Below are 22,554 nucleotides of genomic sequence, written 5' to 3'. Positions count from 1 at the left end.
GTTTATCCAGTTGTGCTGGTGGTTTTTACCACATCTGCTGAGCACCATGCTGCTGCCAGCACCCGAGGGTGCTACGCAGGCTGGTGGTGCTACAGGTGTGGTGGTACCTGACTGCTGGGTCCTCCCTGTGCGTCTGGCTCCTGGTCTCTGCTCCTGGACCAGAAGGACAGGCAGGGATCTGCCTCCACCATACGCCGCAAGAGCAGGGCATTTTCAGTGTGGACTCCCTCTGTGCCCTTTGCTGGCGGAAGAAATGTCCTAATTTTTATGTTAATGTCATCCACATGCTTCCCTGTTCTCCTCTAGCAGGGCTGGGGCCCTGCTGCCCGACACCTCCTGATTTATCGGCTCTTCCTCACCTCTCCATCCCTCTGTTGAGATCCCCCACCCCAGCCTGGCAGTGCCACGAGGAGAAGCATCCGTCTGGAAGCAAGTACCAGGCAGCAGTGGGATTAGCAGAGACATTTTCTTGGTGCATCCAAGCCTCTGTCAGTGCCACCTGCAGATGCCGCCTCTCCTGCCAGCCAGATGCTGCCCAAGGGTGCCGTCTCCCATGGACAAGCAGAGGCGGTAACAGGCATGGGGAGGCCATCGAGTGCCTTTTAGCAGGAGGCCAAGGCTGCTTCTCGAAGTGAGGACAATGAAGGCGCTGAAGCAGCCAGAGCGCGGCCGGGGGCAGAGGGGGACAGGCAGGCGAGGGGAAGCCATGCAAATGGAGACTTTGATGTGGCTGTGAGGAGCCGGGCTGGAGCATTGTTCCTATCACATCACATCAGTTTCACATTCCTCATGCAGGAGTGATCAACGCTTTCAGGGCCAGACAAAAGAGCGGGGAGATGAACAAAAGCGAGGGGGGGGGCTTTACCTACTGCAGAATAGAGGCAGAGGATGAATTGCTCTCTTGGCAAGCCATGGAGATGGGCTGGCGGTTGCTGTGCTTTAAAGCACCAGCTTAAAATTTTTCCCTTTTATTTGAAGGAGGGGGCGAAAAAAAGGTAGGAGAAGGGGTTTCCTGTGTGCAGAAGAGGGGATAAATAAGATAGTGTGACAAGTATCTGTAGTCTTCTTACATTCCCTTGCCTGGTCTCCCCAAGTGATGGTTCTCAGCTTAGTGCAGAGGTGTATTGTGTCCTCTTGAGCAAGGGGCTGGTAAACATGTTTGACCCAGACTGCAAGGTGAGAGTACTTTTAAGGGAACCTTCTCCCAGAATTCGCAGTCTAAATGGGTTTGGAAGGGGGCTGGCCACATAGAGCTGAAGGCTGGGCTCTGCAGACCCATGGAGGGTGTTGGTGTCAGCCCTGGTGCAGGGGCAAAAGCCATGCTGGAGGGAGCCATGGCTTGTGCCCCGCTCTCCTAAGCTGGGGTCTGAGCAGGAAGAGAATGGAGGACATGAGGAAGCACTGCATCTCTTCTGCTGGCTGTTCTGAGGATGATGCCTGTTGCTGCAGGGGAAACTTGGCGATGTCCCTTCACTGGGCTGGGTTTTGCTGGGCACAGGGCGTGTGCCCGTGTGTGCTTCCACGCTGCCATCTCAGCCTTCACTGCAGCCTCAGTGGCTGAGCCCAGGGTCATTGAGCACTGGTTTTGCTTGCCTGCTTTCCCATCCCTGATCCCTCCTGGCTCTTGCCTGTCACTGACCCAACTCCTCTCTCTGAGTCTGGGGTCCCCGGTCTGCCTTGTCCTCACCTCCCTGCTTTCTCTGGTGTACACTGCTATCCGCTTACCTAGGGAAAAGGTGCATTAAACCAATTCTGTCTTTCCCCTTGCATGTGCTGTCTGCAGTTTGGCTGTTGCCTGTGTTAAATGGAACTGCATCCCTCGAGTATGCTGGAGCCTCTCTCATCCTTTCCCATAAACATTTTTTCCATGGAAGCACAAACCTTGGGCATCGACCCCACCTCACAGCCATCCCCTGCTCTCCCAGCCCCATGCACGACTCCGGCCGCCCCCCCTTAGCCCTGACCCACGGCCCCCTCCCCTCCCTCCAGCCCCGGGCCCCTCTGCCTGAAAGGCTGTCAGTCAGGCTGAATTGTCTGGTGGTTTTGTGATGTGGACAGACTCCCACCAAGGAGTCAAGGGCCAGGCTGAGACCTTTAAACTCGATCCCATTTGCGTCTTAAATCAAACAGGAATCCAGGTCCTGGGATGGAGGGGGATGTTTAAGAGGATGCAGAGGCTCAAAAGCCTCCGCGGCCCCCCCTGAGTTTTCCTGGACCCCCTTCCCCACCTGCACTGTGTGGAGGGGGGGGGAATGTGCCCATGGCCCTGGGGTTTAGGGCTTGTTTCCCTCTGTAGCCTTCTGCTCTGAGGCTGTCCCGAGGCTGGGGGTTGGCAGCAGCACTTCCTTTAGTGCTGGCCCTTTGGACAAACCCTCCTGCCTGCGGTATGTGGCAGGGAGGGTGCTCTGTACTGAGCCAGACAGAGGGTTGAGGGATGTGCTGGGAAACGGAGGAGCTGCCATGGGGAAGAGGAGGTTTCTGGGATCTGCTGTTGGGAGCCCTTGGGGCTGGGGAGGTGAGCAGAGCCGTGCTCCCAACATCTCAGGTCTCAGCAGTTTGTGGTGGGTGTTGGTGCATGGGAGGATGTAGGCGCAGAGGACAGATCTGTGGCTGACTGATGCCCTGCAGACGGTTGCAAGGTTAAAAGCAATGTATTAGCTTCCTCCCTAGACAGCTACAAGCAAGCCTGACCTTTTTGAACCGTTGTCACGGCAAAGGGGAGAGTGGCCTGGTCCCTGTCCCTGGTGTGCCTGTGTCTTGGTGTCTTGAATCACACAGTGCCTGTTGCTGCAGGTCATCCACTGGGACCCTCAAAGGGGGGGCAAAACCACAAGGCAGTATGTGAGGCGTCCTGAGTTCTGCATCTGCTGCCAGAATAGGGCATCAGGACAGGTGAGGAGGGTTAAACACCCTCTCTCTTGTCTCTGCTGTGTGCAGCGATGGGCTCAGTCTCCTGTCCGCAGGTAGAAGATCGTCTCAAATGCCAGGCTGATGTTTCTTTTTTTTATTCTCCTAGAATAGGGCTTGACAGCAGCAGAGCTAGTGCTGCCTGATTTGTCCTGGAGCTGAGCCCCATCCCATCTCGGAGGGGCTGCTGGGGTTCCTTGGCTTAGCACTGCTAGAGAGAGGAGGGAAGGCAGGGCTGGGTGGGGAACTGGCTCATGCAGCTCAACTTGTGGCTTTGCCTGCCTGCCTGTGAGCAAAGAGTTTGCTTTTCTTTTTTCTTCTAACTTCTTTCCAAAGGCCACGTAGGTGAGAGATTTAATTTTGTCTTCCCAAAGGAAAGTTGCACATCTCTCTTCCCCTGACAGAGCTGTGTTTTCAGGAGAAGCCTGGGGCTGCCCTAAGATATGTACAAGCTCAGAAATGCAGTGGCTGTGTTTGTTTTTGTGTTCTGGGCAAAGCCAGGGCTGCTGCCAGTGCTAAGTAAATACAGAGCTGCCCTAATGAGTGACTGCAGTAGCCAGGGCCATGCTTGCTGCCTGTGTGAAGCCAGATGGATCCATCTGGGGGCTTGAACAGCAGTCTTCTTGCAACTAGCAAAGGCAGAGCCACTGGCATTTGGATTACCAGCTCTCCTGTGCTTTTAACAGAGTGCCAATGTTTGACAAAACCATTAAGTTAAATTAAGCCCTACGCATTTCAAATGGATTTGGAGACTTCTGGCTGACTCGCTATTAGCAGAGCTGTCTCTTCTCCCTTTCGTCTTTCATCTTTCTCTTTTTTTTTTTTTTTATTCCCTCCCCTCCTCCTGAGTTTAATTCCCCCTGTGTAGCTGGTTTTCGTGCTGACATTTGAAAGCAGCATGCTGGGACTGAAGGAGAGACCTGGCATTGGGGATGGCACTGCTGTGAGCCCGGGTGTGCCTGGTCCTGCTGTGGTGGGCAGGGAGGAAGGTGTTTGCTCGGGGCAAGCCCTGCGTCGCACAGAGCCTGGGCGTGGGTTAGCCAGGGATGCTTGGGTCCCTACAGAGCCCACGGCTGCTTTGCTCTTGCCCAGTGCCAATGTTATTTATGGCACAGGATGCTGCTTTGCTGGGCCGTTTCCAGAGAGCAGAGAAGGATGCTCTCTGCTGTGAGGGGCTGACAACACAAGGGCAGGGGATAGCAGAGAGCAGCAGGGTCTGTCGGAGTCACCTTGACTTGCTTCGGGTGAAAGTGAAGGACTTTAAAGAGGCACAGGCTGATGACCTTGTAAATGGATGCGTGACCCAGCTACTCCCCTGTGGCACTGGCTGCTGTGTGTCCCTGATACTGCTCTTCATGCCTGTGGGGAATCACTGGGGCTGGGGGGTGGTTTCTGGGGTCTCATTTGCACAGCTTCATCTCAACTGTGCAAGCTCTGCTAGCCACTGGTGTGAGAAATGCTGTCAGCTTCTCCCTGCCTATCTAATGTAGCTTTTCTTGGGGCAGCAGAACACCTGTGGGACCTCACTTCAGCTGCTGGTGGAGCTGTTGCTGCCATGGAGTCTATCTTAGGGGCGGGCTGTGGAGTTGAAGAGGGTAAGCAGAAAGCAGAAGAGGGTAAGTGTGGGGCACCAGCTCACCTGTGCCACTGGGATGAGGAGGGATGGATGGCCTCTGCTCGGGGACCAAAGGCAACTACATCACTGCAGCTGTGCTCTGGTGTGAGTGGGGTCAGGAAAGAGGGCAGAGTGGTGGTGTGGGGTGGTCTTAAAGGCCAGGGATAAAATAACACTGAATATTACCATAGAGCAGTGAAGGTTTTCCAAGCAGTTGATGTGCTGAGGCAGATCTGATGGCTTATGGACAAGGGAGAAGACACAGGAGATGGATGGTGGACCAAAGCTGGAAATGGCTTGCTGGTGCCTGGGGCCTGCAGCACTCCAGTCCGCTGCACTGTAGTCCTGGTCTGTGGAAGCTTGTGGCAGGTACTGTCCTGGCAAACAACATCCCACGTAGCATCTCCTGTTGCTCTGACTGCAGGCTTCAAAATATTAATTGCAGATGGTGTGGTGACTGCAAGCTCTGGAGAAACTGGGCTGCACTGCTGGAGTAGACTTCCTGCTGAGCAGGTCACTGCTCCTTGCACTGAAATGCGCTCAGTCACCTCTGCTCTTGGGGACCTCTTGCCCCTTGTTCTTTGCTGCCTGGGCCCCATGTTTATCAGATCACTTAAAGATGTGGCCTCTTAATGCATACAGCTCTCCTGTTGCTCTTCCTGTTGCAGCTTGCCTGGAGAGGAGCCAGGAGATGCTGGAGGAGAGACTTCAACATAAGAGAAACATGGTTGGTCTTGGGTGTGCAAAGCTGGAGTGTTAAACCATGGATGGCACCTCTGGGTGGAGACCTGGAGAAAGGTCAGCACCGTGGAGCCCACTCCCATTGACACCCTGCATGTGGTGCCAGTAGCCATATCCTCCTGCTGGGTGCAGCCCCCACCTCCCTATCAGTGCCGTGTTTCTCTGGGTGCTCGCTCGTTATTTCCGTGTTCATTAATGCTGATATGCTCAATTGCATCAGCTTGTTTCCAGGGACCAAGTGCAATCCCGCGCCTTCATTTGCATCCCCGCTGCCTAGCTGTTGCCCAGGCAATGCCAGGTGCTTTGACATCATTACCCAGCCGACTGGCATCCTCTCTGCCCCATTAACCTTGCCGTAATTGACTTTGAATTGAAGGAACGGGGTGGGGGGAACAGTGTTGAAACAGCAACTGTTTCCATCGCTGTGGAGCAGGGATCTTTATTTTTTGAAGGGAAAACTGTGACAGTCAGTTATGGCTGTGACTAGATTTGGGAAGAGTTTCCTGCCCTCTAGGAAGCTGTGCAGTCTGTCTTGGTTTACAATATTTCCCTGCCACCATCTCCCGTGGGAATGCGATGTCAAAACTCATTGGTGGTTGTTAGCAGGGAAACTTGGAGGGTTTGTGGAGGAGAGGAATCGTGTTGGAGATGCTGAGAGCAGCAGGTCTGTGCGGCCTAGGGAAGGGAAGGTGAAGCAGGGTGCTGAGGGGAACTGGGGACCTTACTGATGTTTTGAGCCCCTTGAAGGGTGAGGAGAGGCAGGAGATGGACTTGTTCTTGGAAGCACCCAGGGACAGGGCAGCAGACAACAGCCTGTTTTGGAGTATCAGATTGCCTGTCAGGCACTGACATCTATCTTGTACCCATGAGTGTGGTCAAACACTGCAACAGGAACAAGAGGTAGGAAAGGTCCAGCCTTTGAGATGCTCAGCCCTGACCTGCAGCAGCCCCTGTGTGACCTGAGCTGGCTGGTCCTGCTCTTCCTGCATGGCATTAGGTTGAGATCTGAGCTGACCTAAGTTATTCTACAGCTCTGATCCTAAATCCATGCTGGTAGATATAATATTTTTTTTCGTCTTGGTTAAACTTTTTTTTAAACTTAAATGTTGAAATAGCATAAAACTTCTGGAGTTTTTCCTATTTAAAGGTAGAAATGGCTTTTATCACAATTTCTTTTTACCCCCTTTTGAACCAAAACCACCCAAACAGATGCTTCACTACGGAATCTCTATCACTCAATTAGCATCTTCCAACAAGCTTCACTGCGCAGTTTTCTGTCAACCTGAGTCAATTTTATATGTTCACCTTCTGCTTGCACAGCACCATGGTCGTCAAGTCTTCCTGCATTCACTCGTGACTTCTGGTGGATGTAATTCATTAGGCTTAATTGAGGTGCCCAAGGAGAAGGGCGGTGCAAGAGTGGCTGGATGGAGACCTCTGCATCGGCTGATTGAGGGCCAAACCCAGCAGAGCTGGTCCTGCTCCAGCAGAGCCCCTGTGAGAGGCAGGTCTGTCCGATGTGGGCAAGTGCTGCACTTCCCTGTGCAAGAGAGGAACTTCCCATGTGCTTCGAAGTTGGGGCAAAGGGGTGCAATACTTCAAGCTTTACTGCCCCTTATTAAGGAATTGTTGTTCATTATTTATTAATATTACTAATTTAGTTACTTGTTACTTGTCAAGAGAGGAGGTAATTCTGCACTGTGTTTCTGAGCTTTCCAGAAGGCAGAACTGAGAAGCTCATGGCAGGAGGGGTTTCTTCAGCTCTAGGATCTCAACTGACCCAATCTTATCTGTCTGGCATGGGCTGATTCTTGCATTGCTTCATCTCCTTGCCCTCTGCAAGACACAGGAGTCCACGCAGGGCCAAGCAAAATGGAGACTTGTTGCTATATAAACCTTTAATTACTGCTAGGATGTGGCGATAGGGAAAGCATTCACCCTCTCCAAGCAAGGAGATTTTTATCTGGGGGACCCCTGGGGCTGCCACCCCAGGGGTCTGTGTTATAGGAAAGGTCTGGTGGAGGCAGTTGCTGGCATTTGTGGTTGCTGAATTTGGATTTGCACTAGGGTCTGACCATCAGCTGGGAGAGTGTGTTTGCTCCTTTGGTTGTCACACTGGTTGGAGACAAGTCAGGACTGGAAGAAGTGGGGTATTAAGAAAGCCCTGGGCTGGCATGTGCAGCTTGAGCTGGAAGAGGTGCAACTGTGTCCCCAGCAGCTTTCCTGGGGAGATCAGGCCCCTCATATTGCAGTTTGCTATCAGTGGATCGTGGCATGAGGGGCACAGCGCTGCCTCTGTTTCCCCTGGAGCTAACTGAATTTAGTATCAATTAGCAGCTTAATTTGTAATTAATATCTTGCTATCTTTTTTTGAAATGGCTTGTGGAGGGGGGTGGCACAAGACGCTCACACAGCCTACAACGTGCTACCATCATCTGCCAAGGAGCATCCTGCAATTTGAGGGGTGTGTTTGGACATAGTTTGCTGGAAAGCAGAGAAACAGCTCTGGCAGGGGGGTGAGACTCAGGCTGTCCTGGAGATGAGCCTGGGGGCTTGAAAGTCTAGTGATTAGATGCCTTTGCATCTAGGAGTGCAGGCTGGTCATCTTGGGGCAAATCTCGCTTTACTCCGTAGCACTGTGACGCAGAAATCCATGCTGGAAAGGTTTGGCCTTGGCTTGGGTGTGCCCTGATGAGAGGGGCATGCAGAGCAGTCTGGGTGCTTCACTGTCCTCCCACACCTGCAGTCACAGAATCACAGAATGTTTGGGGTTGGAAGGGACCTCTGTGGGTCACCCAGTCCAACCCTCGCGCCAAAGCAGGGTCACCTACAGCAGGCTGCACAGGACCTTGTCCAGGCGGGTCTTGAATATCTCCAGAGAAGGAGACTCCACAACCTCCCTGGGCAGCCTGTTCCAGGGCTCCGTCACCCTCAGAGTGAAGAAGTTGTTCCTCATGTTCAAACGGAACTTCCTAAGCTTCAGTTTGTGCCCATTGCCCCTTGTCCTGTCACTGGGCACCACTGAAGAGAGTCTGGCCCCATCCTCCTGACACCCACCCTGCAGATATTTGTAAGCATTGTCCTCCTCTGACAGCCAACCCAGCAGTGCTGGAGGTGGTCTCTGTGTCTAGTGGGCACTGCGAGGGGCTGGCAGGGCTATCGCTTCCCTCTGCATGTGGAATCTCCTCCAGCAGCACAGTTTGCTTGGCTGGGTCGTTGCGTGTGTCTCGGAGCTGCAGTCCAGCTCAGGATCTTCATTCCTAGGGCTGACATATATCATCTTCCTTGCATCACTTGGTGGGTTTCCCTTCCCTTTCTATACAGCTTATTACTTTCCTGGCCACACCAGCTCACAGCAGTGTGTGGGGACTCCAGCCAGCTGACTGCTTTTTGCACAGGGAGCAGAGGTCCCTGCAGTCAAGAAACTGGGACTGTCCTGCTGAGAGAGGCAGCCTATGGAGATGTGACCGACCCAGGGCCACCCAGCAGAGATGAATTTGAGCTTCTTCATACCCCATAGCCATTTACTACCAATGTTTCTCTCAAAGTAGCCTTCTTCATACCATCCTGCAAAGAAGAGCATGATGTGATGACGATGATACCTCTTTTTTTCTACTTCCCATTCTACTCATCCTTCTCTGGCATGCCCACTCCACTTGAGTTGTCCAGAGGACTCCTGTCCTGTGCATTCCTCCCATCACCACCTGCATGCTCTGTACCTCTCGCTTTTCTCTGCACCTGTACTGGTCACTGTAGGACAGAGAAGAGCTGTGGTTCTTTTTCCTCAGCATTTTTTCCTGAACAACTGGTTGCTGCTTCATTTCCTGGTAAGAGCAAAAAAGTGACTATGACATATCCAGGGAGAAAAATGCTTCTATGCTTCACCTTGCTGAGGAGATGGCATAGAAAATGCAAAGTGGGTACGTGCAGCCATGGGAACCACAGGAGAGTGGTGGCAAGATGCCAGTGCTGGTGTATGTTGTGCATCCCAGGTTGGGTGGGACACTGGTGTCTGAGGGATGGATAGTCTTCTGTCACTCCAGCCTTGTCTTCCCTGTGTGAGTGGTGTAGCTGGATTTGAGTTGCTGGGGTTTGTTTTTTTTTTCTTTTTTTCCATTTCAAGGCTTTTCAATGCTCGGCTGTTTGAGCCAAGTGTTCCCATAGCATTTGAAGTTCCCTCTGTGCAGGGAAAGATTTGTATCGGAGTTGCTTGGCATTCATTTGCTGTCCAGTGGGTCTCATGTCTGGAAAGGTCTGCAGCTGGGGCAGAAGCTGAGTTAATTTGCACTGGAAGGCAGGCACGCTTTGTTTTGCATGTTGGTTTCTTCTCACAGAAATCCCATTTGAGGTATTTGTTCTCTTCTATTATTGAAGCCATGTTAGGGGGCATGGCAGCCTCCCCGCAAGGCTGGGAAAAGAGAGAGCTAGACTGAAAGGTGCAAATTAAACCTGTGCTTTACTATAAACAGCTATTGCACTGTTAACGTAGACCCTTCTCCAGAGTTTTGATGTTCTTTGCCTGCAACTGAGGAAGAAATGCTCACAGAGACCGCCCTGTGGGAAGCAAAGCAGGCTCCAGGGCTCAGTTTGCAGCTAGATTGGATGAAACACTTCTAAAATTCAGGGGAAAATCTGCCGGAGGGTCTTGATCTCTCATTTTAATCAACTCATGAAGTGATCAGACAGGGCACGGTGTTTTGGTGCAGCTTGCCTAGGAAGAAGGACGCTTGGGAAGCGCAGCTGGGTCTGAGGGACCCTGGCACTGCAGAGAATGTGGGGGGAATGTGGGAAGGTGGCTGTGATGCTGCACAGGCTGGAGGTTTTTTGGTCTGGAACTCAGTTACACAAAAATTTTGTTCTTCCTTATGTGGGTGCCAGACTTAGGACCAGTGGGTCGTCTGTGTCCTCCTACAGATGTTTCCTTCCGGGGTCCCTCCAGAGTCCAGTGCAAGCTCCCAGCAGTGTGTGGTGTCACTGCTCCTGGCCCCATGCATCCTGGGGAGCCATCACCTCTGATGGCCCTGTGACTGTGGGTGCAGAGGAAGGGCTGGGGCAGACACACCCCAAAAGCGTTTCTGTAGGGAAGGCAGCTCCAGCTGCAAATCTGGAGGTCAAAAGCAGGAGAGGCCTTAAGCCCTGTTGGTTATGAAGAAGTTGTCAGTGACGCGGTGCTTCTCTGTGCTTTGGAGATGCCATCTGCACAGTCCCCAACTCATCCTAGGCTGGGGCCACCATCAAGGCCCCAAAGACTCCTTTTTTCGTGCGCTGCAGCAACGTCGTCGTGGCTTTGACAGAGAGAAGGTGATTGCTGTGGACTGGCACGAGCCCTTGAGCTTTCCCTCACCTCCCCTTGTGCCCTGTCCAGCCCAGGAGGGAGCTGGGAGAGGCACCCATCGGTGGTGCCGGGGCCGTGCCACCCTCGGAGTGGCTGGTGCCGGTGGAGATCCGGCTGTGGGCTGCACAGGGTTAAGCAGACATTGACAGAAAACAGGAAGAGAGGACAAAAGCAAGCCTGCTGTAATTATGTAGCATTTATTATTAATAAGCTGGAATTGCTGGAAGCAGCCTCTGTAATGTGAATACTGATACAGAGGTTCAGAAGACAATTTAGCTCTCATCTGTCTGTTTATTAGCTCCCTCAGCTCTGGCAGGCAGCGAACTAAAGCCTCATTTGCTACTGCCTTGTTGCACCCCCTCCTCCTCCCCCCCAAACTCCTTGCTATTTCCATAAAGAAACCTGTTTTTTGTTTGTCCTCCCGCCGGGCGCTGCAGCGATGCACGGCGTGATCCCAGATAGCAAAGCGGACTTTAATCCTCGACCTGAGCCCGCCTGTTTGCAAGGCAAGGCCCAAAGCGTGACACCGGGGCTGCGCAGAGCCGTTGTCTTTCAGAGAACAGCACGGCCATGGCTGATGCTGGCAAGGGGTGTCCCAGCTCCCGGGGGCACGGAGATGCTCATCCTCAGGGCATGGGCTGGCACAGCTCGGGGTCCCCAGTTGGTAACGGGGTTGCGATGAGGCGGGAGGGCAGGGGAGCTATGTGTTTCTTTAGGAAGCTGGCTAGGAAATAATTAAAGGCTGCTGCGGTAGAGAGAGCAAGAAGAAGTTAAACCAGCTGTCAGGAGGTGCAACAGGCTTCCTTTTTCTTCCGTGGCTTGGTAGGAACTGTCATTCTAGCTTCTGTCCAAGTTTCTGAGCTTCAGCCTGTGTTTTTTTCTGCATATCCCGAGCATACAGGACATCCATTCCCTTATGTATTATACAGTACTTTAAAGAGGATTAAGACAATAGCTAATCTAAATGATGAATGATGTAGATTGCTCAGCCTCTGAGCCACCAGGGTTTTTCTTGCACACAGATTAGTCAGCTCGGTAGCTAAATATTGGGGCAAACAGTATAAATCCATGCTGATAAGCCTCTCTGGCTAAAATAGGATAGAAGGATTTCGAAATGGGCTTCAACACCGCTCTGCGTCTTGTCACGGCATCTGCGGCCGCGTCGCTGACACGACAGATGGGGAAGGAGGCCCGATGGCTGCTGATGCACAGCCCGGGTGGCTGAGGAAATAAAATATCCACTGCTTCTTGGTCGATGCCGTTGTCGGATACGGATGGCAGCAGAAGAGGGAGGGGATCAATGCCGCTCACCTCCTCGCCACTGGAGCCGGCTGTTTGCTTGTTGTGCCGGGGAGAGCCTGACCCAGCCTCGGAGGCAGCAGCCTGCAGCAGGATAATGTGGGCTGGTGGGGTTTTAGTTGGATGAACAGGCTGGTGTGGCTGGTCCCTGTCCTCCCTTCCAGCATCAGTGCTGGGATGGTGCCGGCAGCCCCTTGGCAGCATGACCCATAGGAGAGAGCTTGTCCTGGTGTGGGACTGAGGAGTGGGGATTTTTAAGCTCTGAAGCAGAAGGTTTTAAATCTTTTATTTCTATGTCTGGTCGCGTCTGTCAGAGTTGTGTCAAATATTTTTGACAAGCAAAAATGCCATTTGCTTCAGCTTAATGAAAATTCCCCCCCTCCCCTCAGGAACCAAAAGAATTGTAGTTTCAATTGCAAACCCAAAAAGCTCCTCAGGAAAAAAAAATCCACCAAAAATACCCACACAAAACGAAAAACCTTGTGACAGTTATGAGAGTTGGCTGTTAGAGGAGACTCTCGGTTTGGAGTTTTGGGTCTGTGTAAAATGAGGGTCTGGAGAGCATTCAGTCATATGGTATCTCCTTTTATGAAGCTTTCTGGGCACATTATTCTAATGATGTTTAATGGCACTGATTTCTTCATCTCAAATGAGTGTGTCTCTTCCCAGTCCCACATCATTTTAATTCGTTTCTCTTATGAGAAGTGTGAGAGGCAGGACTGGTTTGACTCAGTGTAGATGAAGAGCTGTCCTGGTAGTAGTCTTGTCCCTCCCAGAGGGAATGCAATCCTCCCAGCACCTGGCTGTCTAAGACTGCGGGCTGTGTTGAGGCAAAGCTTGCATGAGGACAAGATTTATCAGAGGACTTGTTCTCCTTGAATTTTCCCTGCTCCTCGTGAAATCATTTGTTTCCTGCCATTTAGCAAGGAGCTGTGCAAACATCATGGTTTGGCCAACACAGTGTGTCTAGTCTGAGGTCCTGTGGCTAAGTCCGGTCTCCTCCCTTTCCGCTTTCTGTCTTCCCAGGGAGAAAAGTCTTGGTGTGCTTGGTGTGCCCTAATGCAGAAGCTGTTTTTGTCCCCTTCCCGTGTGCCTCTTGCGGTCTCACTGTTGCCTTTGAGGCGTGAGGACTAGAGCTATGTGTGGTGTCTGAGTGACAGTTGCATAGCAGACTTGTATGGTGGCAGCATGGTCTGATTTGGGCCAAGGGGGTGCTGGACCCTGTGGCACAGCTCACCTACTCTCCAGCACACAGGTACAAGCTCTGTTCAGAAATGCAGGGTGGATCCGTGTTTGGATTTTATCTGGTCTCCTTATTGAGTGAGATCTGGTTTAAAATCGAGCCTAGGTCATGGCTGGCTGTGGAGAAGGTCTGGGTGCCACAGCTGGTGTTGCGCATTGAACCCATCAGCTGGCTGGGTAATGTGGGATGGAGACATAGGATTGTGTGAGCATGGGAAAAAGGTAGGGTTGTCTTCCCCATTCCGCCCCCCCCCCCCCCCCCCAAGATTCAGGCAAGGCTGACTTTGCCTGAGCTCTCGTCTTCGGGGACAAATCTCCCTTTTCCATGACCTAATCCAGTGCTCAGCACCCTTGCTTGGGTGCTGGCTGAGAGAAGGGCAGGGCAGTGGGACAAACCTACAAACGCTCATCACTAATCCTGCAGCTGAAAGTCTTATTTTGTGCATCCTGAGTCAGGATCAGACAGTGTCACAGCCCGGTCCCCTACCTCGCGTTGAGTCCCCTGGGAGCTGTCAGGAGGCTGCCTGAGCCGTGCGGTAACACGGGTCTCGGGGATGCAAGCAAGGTCAGATGTCTGCTCAGAAATGAGATTGGCGATGATGCCACTGGTGCTGACAAATGGTCTGTCGTTAATCTCTGACTCACAGCAGCGGAGAGGGCAGCGGTGGAAGAAACCCATGAGGTCACTCACAGCCTGTCTCCCCTGGGAGCTGCACCCAGCTTTCACCCTGAGCCTTTCTGGACGGGGTGGGCGCCCATCCCCAGGATGGTGGGTGTCTTCTACACGCCTGCCCTGAGTGTCTGTGTAGGTGCATGGAATAACTCTGATCTAGCTCCAGTCAAGCTCCTAAGCAGCTGGGATCTGGTCCCATAGTGCAGACGGCACAAGCCTTACAACCCATGTTGGGGACTGGCTTTCTGCACGTGGCATAGTTCTGGCTCAGGACTGGTACAAGCAGGATGAAGGTTGAAACAAAGCTTGTGTTTCCAACGTGTTGCAATACCATTGCAATACACGAGGCGTTGTACTGCTGGGAGACGCTGGGGGAGACCAGACCTGGGATTTTCCAGCCCTGGCTGTGCTCCCCCATGCTGGGTCATTGCCAGGGGCCAGCTCTGCTGGCTGCTCAGCCCTCTCATGGAGCAGCCTTCACCACCTCTCTTGCTTTTTGAGTCTTCTTCCATGCTTTTTACAGAAATGAGGTCTTTCCTCAGTTGCAAAAGACTCCTTGGAGGTTATAGCCAAAGTTTCTGGGACCTCCCGTGGTGCTGGATGCTGGTGGAGATGCTGCACTCACCACTCAGCCGTGCTGGTGAGCTGCACAGGGCTGAGCTGCACTTCGGGGCTGACGTTAATGCTACAATACACGCTTTGCATATGTGCAGGGAACAGGTTACTTTCTCTTCTGAACCATTTTGGGGCGGGGGGGGAGGGGGGTTATTAACCTCTTTCAGGAGGAAAGGAGATACAGTTATTCCACCTCTTACTCCCTCTGGGTGCTTGAGCCTCCTCTGCTAGCTCTGGGGAGTTGATGGGCAGTGGGAGGCAGGGGCACATGGCATGGGGTTTCTTTGCCTGGAGGACGGAGGAGGAGGGTGCGCTGATGGGGGCGAGGAGGTGCGGGTTTCAGGATTGCGAGGGTGACAGCCAGCCCAGGCTGCCGCAGCCGCGGCACAGCCTGAGCTGTGCCTGCAGGATCCTCCCCCTCCGCCTTCGCTGAGCTACGATTTCATTTTTCACTTTTCTTCCATCCCCTCTTAACTGGAAGAAGTCCTAAATAAAGTTGCTGTCACTTTTATTTATGGGCGCAGGGGAAGAGACAGACAAAAAGCCTGTGTGCTCCTGACAGCTACAAAGCAGCCGGCTGTTTTTCTTCGCTTGCGTTGGCAAAGCAATCGATCCGGGTGCAGGCGAGCACCCTCCTTGGGTGTGCAGGGCTCTGGTGCCCCCCTGCCCGGGGGGCTTGTGGAGGGTGGATGGAGGGGGCTCTGCATCCTGGCTTCTGGCCATGGGGCTGTTGCATGGCCAGGCTTGTCTGGGAACACCTGTCCTAAAATCCTGGACCCCCAAAAATACAGATGCGTGAACTCGCCTGCCTTAAAAATCCGTCACAGGCTTCTTGTCTCCATCTTGATTGGTTCCAGTGAGGTCAACTTTTTTTAATAAGTTCTGGACTTCGGCAGAGGGAAAACTATTTCCTTCAGGAAATAATATAATTAAGGTTGCCTGACACTTCTGATTATAAGCCCCTGTCTTCAGTTGCTTGAAACTACGCCAGCCTTTAACCATTTGGACTGAAACTTCACATGTCTCTGCCTCCGGCTGAATTTTTTTGGAAAATTTTAGCAAAGAGGGTTTTAAGCTGCTCTCAGAACACTGTTTGGGGGAGAAAAAGGCATTAGTTTATCCACAGCTTAAAAAGAAAAAAAAAAAAAAAAAGACAAAAAGAATAATTCTTTCAGTTATTGTGCCGAAGAAACTCTAGTACCTTTGCGCTGTGAGACCGGGTCTGATGGTTCTGGGGAAGGTTTTCAGCCAGGTGTCAGGGATCTGCTTGTTGCTGACGCCATGAAAATCCACCTTCCCCGCGCCAAGTTGTGAGCCTCTGAAAAACGCTGCTGTGTGGGTGTATTATATATAGCGTGTGCAGGGAGGTAGCGGCCGCTCTGCTCCCACAGCAGGAACTGCGCTGCTTTGAGCACATGTGAGCGCAAAACCTACGCCCCAGCTCTTGCATTGGATGTCTTGATGCTGGGAAACCGTGGGCCCCTTCTGCTAGTACAAGTAAAACTCATCGATCCCTGATCAACGTAGCCCTGGCTTGTGCTGGGGGGAAGGATTTTTGGCAAATGCTGTGTGTTCGGCTTTTTTTTTGTGTTTGTTTTTTTGTTTTTTGTTTTTTTTTTTGGTAAGGAGTGGTTCAGTTATCTCTTAGGCCTTCCTGCATGGGACATGCAGCCTGCAATGGGCACTGGACTTCCTTCAGGATTTTGCAGGGACCTGTTTAAACAGTTAGTGCTTTTTTCTGTCAATGATTTCAGGTTCCTCCAAACTCAGTTTGTTGCTACAGAAATGGCCGAAACAAGACTCTTTCTAGGAGGTAGCCCAGCCAGACCCTATGAAGCAGGTGTCACGCTAAAATGTCCTGACCATGGCATTGCTGGAACCCCGAGTCCTGAGTGATGTGGGGTGAGCTCAGGACCGGTGCAAGCCCTCCGGCAGGGACCTGCATCAGGACTCGTCCCTGGTCGGTGGCTGGTGATATTTGCTCCTTACACGAGCCTGCCTGAGTTGTGGTCAAGGCTGTCCCCTGTTTTTGGGGCAGCGTAGCTTGCAGATCTTCCCGCTGGCTCAGTGGTAGCTCATGCCCCGAGCCAGGTCTTTCAGATGGCAACCTGCTTTGGGTATGCTGAGCTCCTCCAAAACCCAATTTGATCTTGGTTTGAGATTCTTAAAAGCAAATCCATGCTTTGACTTCACAGGGGAAAGCTACGCTGCTGGACCTGTGGCAGGGCTGGCTCATCCCACCAGGACAGCGCACAGAGCTGTCACAGGGTGTCGATCCTTTCCAACCCTTGGGGGTTTGGACTAGATGACCCACAGAGGTCCCTTCCAACACCTAACATTCTGTGATTCTGTTTGATTCTGTGGTGTGAGCTGGTCCCAATGTCATCTCTCAGCAAAGGTACAGAGATTTTGCACTTTGTGCCCAAAGTAATGCACCGTCCCTGCAAGAGCCATGCCCTTATTTCTTGAGCAGAGGATGCTGCAAAAACCTCCCCAAGCGCTTTCTGTGCTAAACGCATCTTTCTTGTATTATCCCTGACAAACTGGACTGACAGCCCAGGCAGGTCCCTGCCAGGCAGTGACCAAGCAGCCTTGCCCGCTTGCTGTAGCCTGGTCTTTGTTCTGCTTCACTGGCAAGTCAAAAAAAAGAAAAAAATTTGCCTTGGCATTGCAGAGGGAGGGGAGGCTTGGTGGGGAGGAGCCCTCTCCCCTCCTTGCCAGTCACTTGTCAGCTCGGGGGTGCCTGGCAGAGCGGGTTTTGAGTGATGGGGCGTTGCGGGCGTTGGGCTTGGGGCAGATGGAGTTAAATTTCTTGGTGGCTGACACCTGACAAGCATGATAAATTGAGGCACGCCATGCGCTGCTGGTATGACAAACGGTCCGCTTGCCTCCTTTTAAGCTCTGGGAAAACTTTTTAATTATTTCCCAGTGCTTTGCAAATGAGGGTTTCTCCATCAGGTGCCCAGCAGAGCTTTGGGGGTCTGAGGGGGGAGGGTTTGTGTGTTTATTTATTTAGATTTTGCGGGCAACTGAGGGGTCGAGGGGAGTTGCAGTCTGGGTTTCTGTAGTATGCTCCCACTGACTTGCATGGGCTTTGGACGGGGTCCTGGCAAGGGCTCTGGCAAAACTTGTCAGCTTGGGGTCGGGTGCTAATTAAAGCAGGTGGTGTTCTAGGCTTGGGGTTGCAGTTGCCCTGGGGAAAGCATCTCTGCAGGAGAGACTCCCAGACTTTCCTCTTGCTAGCGGAATTTGGGTCCTTCTACTTTTTTTGTTTTTAATAATGCAGAATCATAAGACTTTTCCTTCTCAAAGCATTTAAAAAGGAGGGGGAAACAGCAGAGGCTCAACCACGAGAGCTAGATAATGAGCGTGGATCTCGGCTGATAATTTGTTTGTCTAACACAAAAAGCATATTTACTGCTATAGCTGAAGGCACTGCTTGTTGCAGCAATGCCTCAGACTTCATCTCACTAGGCAGCATGTCAGATGTAGCACAGAAAGTCTCTCTCCTGTTTCCAGTCCTCGGTGTCTGTGCTGCAAAGCCGTACGTGCGTGCTTTCCTCTTCACACTCCCGGGTTCAGTCGGATTGGCCTCTCCCTGCACGGTTTAACACGTGTGTGAGGCTTTGCAGGATTAGGGCTTAGACAGTGCAAGACCTCGTGGGCAAATGCCTTGGTGCTGGGCTGACGTTTCAGGGCTGCTATGCTGTTTTGGCTGGAGAGTGTTGCTGTCTGTCTTTAAAGAAGATCAGAGATGCCCCAAGCTGCTGTATTTTTTTTTTTTTTGTCCCTCTCCCCTTTCATGTCTCTAAATCGAAATAATTAAGCAAATGCGTGCTTTGAGGCTGGACTGTGATGCTCATGTGGGAGAGCTCTTCATCTAAACTAGCTTCATGTTTACACCAGTTACCCCCAGCTGTCAGGGCTGGAAAACAGATGCCCCCCTCCCTTGGTTGTTTTCTAAACCCGAAGTGAAGGCAGAGCTCCGCCTGGTAACCTGACAGGTTGTCTCTTCTCTTTTGTTGAAGAAAATCCCAGATCCGAGCAGCGAGGGTTGGTGAAGCAGCCAGAGGAATCTTCTGGACATTGATGAGAAATTAGGGACTCCCCAAGGCCTCTGGACTGGTGGAGAGGTAAGAGGTGGGTTAAAGCACTTGCCCACCATGGTTGATGTGTTCTGGGCCACCTGGTTGTTGTGGGGCTGCTGCCCACGGGTCTTTTGTTTAGGACAGTGTTTATTAATGTGTGTCAAAAGGCTGCACCTGGCTCTGGTGTGTGAGCAGCCCCGTGGCTGCTGTGCAAAGAGGGCAGATGCCAACGGTGGTTATTTAGGTTGCAGAGGACCAGATTTGGGTGAACAGCTTAGAAAATGTACATGTTATGAACTGCACATTGAAGGCTTCTGCACAGAGAGCTGTCCCATTTGAAAGCCTTTCTGGCAGCTCGGGATGTGTGGTCTGACTGGGTTAGCAGAGGTCCTGTGGTGGCTCAGCTGCTCTGGAGCAGGTAAGTGTCACCCAGCCTTGCTTTGTGGTGGTAGGTGAGGTGCCATCTCTCACAGACAAGCACAACTTCAAGCTCTTGGGCCTGCTGGGTGGTATTTCTGCTTTCCTGCACTGGGGGCTGCAGCGTCACGGATGTGATGAGCTTCCCTGACCTCTGCTCTGCTGAAAAGGGATCCATCCCCTTAGGAGACCACCGCCATCACTAGCCATGACCAAGGGGTCACCCCACCTCTGTGAGCTGTTGCATATGTGGTTTTTATGGGGCTGTGATAGCACGGCATGGCTTGAGGAGAGATTTGGAGTCCTCTTCTCTAAGCTATGGAGGCCCCGGAGGAGCAGAGAAGAGGCCTGTGGATGCAGCTGCCCCATTTGGGGACGCAGACCCTGCAGAGCCGTGCTGGTGGCTGGGGAAGCCAGTGCTTGCTGGTGCTACGCCTGAGAAATTAAAATGATGAATTAAAATTTAACAAGTCTCTAAATGCCAGGCAAGGACATCTTAAGTGGGAATTGTCACCGTTTGACTAGCACAGCCTCCCACTTATCTAAAACTGCATGGCTTTAATTACGTTGATCTTGGAAAAGCAATAGCTTACACCAAAGAGGAGAAACTATTGGGCACAATAGCATGAAGTGTCTTGAATCTTCCTTGTGCCACTCCCCTGCACTATTACCCCTGCATCATGGTTTCTGGGGTGTTTCGCAGCCCCTTTCACCCTGGATCAGCAGAGTATTGTATCTTCTGAGCCACAGGCAAGGACAGAAATGCTCACTGTGTGCAAGGCTGAAAGCGTGCTCTGGAGTTAAAAGCTCAAGGTTAAGGGACCACGCGGGTGGGCAGCACCCATTGGAGCTGCAGTGGGGAGCGGGCTGGAGTTTGGGCGTGCAGAGATGCTCAGCGGCAGCCAAACCCTGCCCTTGACATTGCCCGATGGTGGCTTCCATGGAGTGGGGTGGAATAAAGACCCCTTCCCTCCACATTCCCGCCCACGGGACTCCTCGCAGCTCTGCAAACAGAGCAGCTCAAGGAGGGTACGTCGCTAATAATACCAATTACTGTTACACTGGCTACAAGGTACACTGGCAGTAATGGGATCCGGGGGGGGGGATGAAATGAAAGCGATATAATATGGTGAGATAAATTAGCGTTGTAAAATTAGCTGTGGGTCTAGTCAGGGATCTGACAAATGTGTCGCAGCTTCAGTACAAGCTCTGAGTGCTGCTGAATTGGATTTAGTGGCCCAGAGCAAAGCAGATGGGAGCAAGGGAAAAAAGAGTTTATGAGGGGTCTCTGTACACACATGCTAGCGGTTAACGCTGCTTGTTTCTTCCTTGGCTTTGCTGAATGATACGTCCCCTGGCGCCCGCTCGTACGCGGCAGCGGAGGAATAAAAGCCCAGCCCTGTTGATGTGCTGTCGGCGTAGCTCGAGTCTGGCAGAGGGGTGGGAAGGGGTTTGGAGGAACAGGAGCAGTCTGGTCCTCCTGCCAGCCTTCATGCTTCAGCTGCTGATCCGTGCCCTGTGACACGGCCATGGGCTCCCTTGTTTGTGTTTGCTCCCAAAGGGAACATCCATAGGCTTCGGGTAGGATGTGTGGCAGGCATTTGCAAATGTTTTAGCCTTGTAGAAAGGGCAGAAAGCTGGTTTCTGCTTGCCCCATTGCAGCCTGCCCAGGTGTTTTCCTATGCCCAGCAGGGTTCTAGGGCAAGAGGGTAGCTGGAGCCGGGCACCCAACAGCACGGGGTCTTTGCCTGTTCACCAGGGGTGTGCAGCTAACTCTCTCCAGTGCAGATACACACATTATCCTTCCCCCCCCGAGGCAGAGGGTGGAAGCCAGGAGGTGCTTTTTGTGCCTCGAGGAGGCTGGGAAATGGATGTGGCCAGTTCCAGTGGGATCCGCTTCCTGGTGGCTCATTAAGGCAGGCTCCACCGGAGGGATGCGAGTGGTCCTGCCCGTGAGCGATGGCTGGCTGGCGAGGGCCTCTAACGGATTTGTAAATGCAGGCTAATTGCATGTTTAATGGATGACGCATTACACAGGATCTAGGGAGGAGCAGGCATGATTTAGGTCTGGTTTGATAAGGCATGTCATGTGGCTCACTTAATACTGATAAAAAACGGGAAGAAAAATTCTGAATATGCTTTGTAGCGCTCTGCGGTGGGGGCTGGGGGGAGGCAGAGGGCTTGCAAGAGGGTCCATGCAAGGCCTCTCCAAGTCACGCCACGATGGTGCAAGAGGTATGGTGTATGTCTACAGGAGGAACCAGCTTGTCACATCTCTGGGGATGAGATTTCAGGGGCCAGGCTGCTACCCTGTGCGGCTCTGCACTGGTACCAGGTTGAGAAATGAGTCCCAAGGGATTGTCGCAGAACTGCCTGGAGCATCCCAAGAGACTGGAGTGAACGTGTGCGCTAAGCTCACGTGGATGGAGACCTGAGGACACGAGCTCCAGTTTGTGGGAGGTCAGGCTGGCCAATGCCAGCAGTCCCTGTGTCCTCCTGCTGCAAGCAAGGCACTAGGATCAGAGGTGACACTTTTTGGGTATCTCAGGCCTCAACCACCTCCAGGGCTAGGTTGTCCTGGCAAAACCAATGGGGTGGTGGACTACAGCAGTGGAGGGAGCCGCTTCCCTCAGCTTTGCTGCCGGAGAACCAGTGATGTGGGACCACAGCAGGGAGCACACAATGAGCCTGCGGTTGGAGTGCTATTAGCAGCATAAATAGAAATACAACTTCTCAGGTTCTTGTGCAGCAATGATATATCTTGTTTCTATTGACTTTCTTAAACCTCTAAAATACATTGTAGATTGATCTACAAATCTGCAAAAAACACCTGGTTTTTTTAAAGTCTAAAGCAATTTTCTGCCTGCTCCTTACGGTTGGCTCTGAACAGACACATGTTCTCTTGTCCTATTTGAGGCTGGCGTGCTGCCATGGTGGTACGAAGTTTAGTAGTACTTGAACGGGATCGATTGAAGCCCATTATCTGTGTTGCCTGTGACTTGGCGGCAAAAGGGAAAAAAGTGCTCTCCCCAAACTCATCAAAGCCCTGCGATAAGGACACACGGTTGAGCTCTATTTATAGATGGACAGATGTCTTGCCAAAACTCTGCTGCTGTCACTTGGTTATGCAGTTTTTGAGTGTTTATCAGTGTTTGGTTCTGAAGCAGTCCATTTTACCTTCTGGCTTAGGTGCATCCCCTCCAGGCACAGCCCACAGTGGTACTGCTTGTAGGTGGGCTTTGTACTTCCTCCAGGTAAGGACCTGCTTTTTAGATGGGAAGAATGAAGTGGCTGAGAGGTCTTGTAGGTGCTCATAGAGTTGGCGACCAGGATAAGATCTGACCAGCAATCTCTCATCTTGTTTGTGCATTTTCATAGACCCACAGGGACCTCGGAGGTCTCCAGAGCAGAACTGCCACCAACGGTACATCAGATCAGTGTGGCTCTTTAGCTGAGTGTTCACAGCTTAAGCATGGACATCCACCATCTCCTGGGGTACCTGGCCCTCAGCTGTGCCACCTTCCCAGAAAAGAGGTTTTTCCTGCTGTTCACCCTAAACCTCTGAAGCAGCAACCACTGCCATATTGCATCTCATGTGTTTTCCTCTTTCATCAAATGCTAT

General features: G+C 52.1%; 1 protein-coding gene across 6 annotated transcripts in view; it reads left to right on the top strand.

Annotated features, from left to right (window-relative positions):
- Window positions 1-22,554, top strand: part of CNTFR (ciliary neurotrophic factor receptor) — a 213,335-nt gene that overhangs the window by 34,803 nt on the left and 155,978 nt on the right. For 2 of the 6 annotated variants that reach the window (XM_075411625.1, XM_075411626.1), the window contains one exon: window positions 18,456-18,560. The exons of 3 other annotated variants lie outside the window; for them this stretch is intronic. The gene's annotated coding sequence lies outside the window, so the exon portion shown is untranslated. Of the gene's footprint in view, window positions 1-18,455; window positions 18,568-22,554 lie in introns of all 6 variants that reach the window. One more of the 6 variants, XM_075411627.1, reaches the window with a different exon arrangement.

Source organism: Opisthocomus hoazin, chromosome Z, assembly GCF_030867145.1.
Source record: "Opisthocomus hoazin isolate bOpiHoa1 chromosome Z, bOpiHoa1.hap1, whole genome shotgun sequence".
NCBI lineage: Eukaryota > Metazoa > Chordata > Aves > Opisthocomiformes > Opisthocomidae > Opisthocomus > Opisthocomus hoazin.
The sequence above is the reverse complement of the archived record's forward strand: the minus strand, read 5'-3'. Positions and strand labels throughout refer to the sequence as shown.